Source organism: Camelus bactrianus, chromosome 33 (assembly GCF_048773025.1).
Source record: "Camelus bactrianus isolate YW-2024 breed Bactrian camel chromosome 33, ASM4877302v1, whole genome shotgun sequence".
In the NCBI taxonomy this organism is placed as follows: Eukaryota; Metazoa; Chordata; class Mammalia; order Artiodactyla; family Camelidae; genus Camelus; species Camelus bactrianus.
Window position 1 is genome coordinate 21,594,266 of NC_133571.1, and position 3,220 is coordinate 21,597,485.

Consider the following 3,220-nt stretch of genomic DNA (forward strand, 5'->3'; position numbering starts at 1 on the left):
GACTGGCTCTCGCACTGTATGGCCAGTTCTCCTTGGACTGCAGCTGAGGCAGGAGCTCGGATAGTGACCTTGGCATTGTTTCTGAGCCATTCCCGGCAAATTTGGGATTGTGTCCCCATAGCGAACACTCGATTATTTCTTCAGAACAAACATGAGAACTTCACACGTTAAAAAGTCACTCTAGATTTAGAAAATATTTACATAAGGAGAGAAATGTGCACATATTAATGAGCATCCACATGCCATCCTCCGAATAACCTTCTGTGTTAGGTTATTACCACCATCCCCGCTGACAAACAAGGAAAACTGAACTTCAAAGACAGGAGGGGACTTGGAGAAGTCACGTGGCTGGTAAGTGGGAAAGCGTGACCCCACATCCAGAACACTTTCCAACACCACGAAGTGATTACATAATCGGTTCACCATCTTCCAAGTGATAGATAACGAGCAAAACTAATTTGTTTTGCTTTCCACATTTCTCTGTTCCAGTAAGTGAGCATCTCCAGGGAGCAACGGAGAAGGAACCAGAGGAAGGGTGGGAAAGTCAGCCGACACGGAAGAACGGCCCAGAGAGCATATCTGCCCCCGTGAAGGGCACTGACTGGACAGTGTGCAGCAGAGAGGCTGTCGGAACAGACACATCCTCTCGCCATTCCAGCCCTCACTGGTGCTGCCTATAGAATCAGCGAGCTGAGGTGGGTAGGAAAAAGCAACTGATTCAAACTCAGAGACACGTTCAAAACCAACCATGCCGAGGTGGGGAGAAATCACGCTTCAGCAAGAAAGGAATTCACCCCTTCAGTGCTCCCCACGGCTGCGACACAAGCCCCTCTCCATCAGGGCGTGAGGCTGCCGGACTGCAGATTCACTCCGGGGTCGCGGGCAGGGGCGGGCTGCTAGATGCTCGACAACCAGTGCTCCGGGAAAAATAAAAGCCCTGAGGAGCGGCACTTGCTGGATTTCCACGTTGTAAATTTTGAACTCTAATGTGATGTCACTGGCGGTGGGGTGGGGAAGAGACACACACCCTGGTGCCCCGGTGCAGGTGGCTCCCGCACAGGCTGGGAGGACCCTGGACCAGGGAAGCGGACGGGACACCGCAGGGAGGAGGAATTAGCGTCTAGTATCTCCCATCTGCTTCTCATCTGTCCTTCTTCACTCTGCGGGCAAGACCATGCACACCCGTAGGTGATGAGGCATTTAAGGAACAGAAGTAAGGAGTGTGGGGGCCAAAGGGAGCTCACTGAGAATGCTCTCCTCGTTCGAAAGCCCTTTTTAAAGAGAGTGACTTCTCTCCTTGTATTTCCTGACCCCCAAGCCTAACCCTGAGCCCAGTGAGCTCCAAGAGCTGAAGTGATGGAGACCTCCATCCACCTCCTATGGCTGGCCCTATCCCCGGGCCACCCTCCCCTGCCGGACTCAGCCTGGGACTCTTCCTAATAGAAAAACCTAATCATGTCACTCTCCTGCTTCAAATGCTTCCGTCCCTCCCTGTCTCTCCACCACGACTGAGAAGGTGACTCGTGGTCTGTCCCATTCCCCCTCCAAAGCCTCGCTTCTCTCTTTCGACCTAAATTCTACTCGTAATGAATGTCTTCCAGCTGCTCAAACTAACCATTCTCTGTCCCAGCTTCCTACCTTCCCACGGGCTGTTCTTTCTACCTGGGACTCTCTTTGCCTCCCTCCCCGACTGCCCCAAACTCCCTACCCGGTCTGCCACTCACTTCACTTCCCTGACCTCTGAGATGAGACCTTGATGTGCATGTCACCGGGGTTCCCTGTGTCCCCCACGGTAGACTCCACCTGCACTGCTGCTGTGGCTCCCCACCAAACGACACGCTCCCCGGGCAGGGACCTGTCTGTCTTGTCACTGTGGTGCTCCACTGCCTAGAACGGCGTTTGGCACATAGAAGCACTCAGTAAATAGTTGTCAAAGGAATCCCCCACTTCTGTTTAATAATGCATCCATCCAACATTTGTAAGAAACTCAACATGCTAAGAACTGAATGAGGCCCCAGAGATTCAGAAGTCGGCAGGCATTGTGGATGCTGTGGCAGGTCCTGCCTCCTCCCGGTGACACACTGAGCACAAACGGGAGCCACGGGGCCAACGTACCTGCCACTCTGACGCGGGAGCGACCAGGGGAGAAGTGGGAAACAAGATGAAAACTGTGGATTCCAGCTATAAATTGTACAGATGCTCAGCATTAAAAAATTATTTTAACACATCAAATATTAAGTCATTCGTATGCTCTGCAATTACTTTATCTGTCATCAGCACACTCAAGCTATTTGAAGCGGTGACAGATGGAAAGGAGTCTGAGCCAATTTTTCCTGCAGGTGTGCATCTGGGCTAGAGGGGAGGGTTCTGTACGTGCAGGAAGGGAGGGAAGGGGCAGGGTGACCGACGTTATGAAACTGGAGCTAATGTGAGAGGCTTAGCCAAAAACAAAAAGTGCAGATTTGCATCCTGGAGAGCTGCAGGGCGTTGCACTCGCTGAGAACCCAGAGTGATCATCACCTGGGCAGCTCGAGGGAGGTGACAGGGCAGGCTGCCCACATGGCAGAGGGAAAAACCAAGGCCGGGCAGAACTCAGGGGGCCGGGAAGGCAGAGCCAGTGACCGGACCCAGGAGTCCAGGCTCCTCTCACTCTGTTTTTTGTTGGTTTGTTGGTTTGTTTTCAAGGGGGCCTTCCTATGTGGACCAGAAAACCTGCTAGACAAATTCTACAAAAGCTGTCACATTTCACTTTGTTTTGAGTCTTAATCAGGAGAAAGTCAGGCAAACGGGAATGGTGGGGAGAAGGGGACACAGGACTGCCTAGAGGCCAGGGCTACTCAGAGGCCAGCAGGTGAGGGAGGGAAGAAGGGAAGGAGGTCCAGACTTCAAATGTCTGACCCAGGCCAAAGGATTTTCTAGAAAATGTTCTAGCACAGGGTCTGAGATCCACCTGGAAGAGACTGAAGTGCACCTTTAAACCCAGCCTGATGCAGAACTCCCTGGGTCTAACCATTACCCCTTTGCCCACATCCACTACATCAGCGCCTGCCACTCTCCCCCAGATTCCCAGCCCTGGGGTCTGCTTCAGACACGACCTCCATAGCTGCCCTCTGTGGCTGCAGGAGGGCACGGCTGACCCCCACCTCCTCCTGCCGCCTCGCTATGCGCCCACACTCAGCGACGCCTCCCCCCGTCGTCTTCCACTGCCTGTACTTGTCCA

General features: G+C 53.1%; 1 non-coding gene across 1 annotated transcript; it reads right to left on the reverse strand.

Moving 5' to 3' along the window:
* Positions 1–2,684: 2,684 nt before the first annotated feature.
* Positions 2,685–2,746, reverse strand: LOC123617673 (U7 small nuclear RNA). The gene has a single exon (XR_006725844.1). It is a non-coding gene; the product is annotated as a U7 small nuclear RNA (small nuclear RNA).
* Positions 2,747–3,220: the final 474 nt, after the last annotated feature.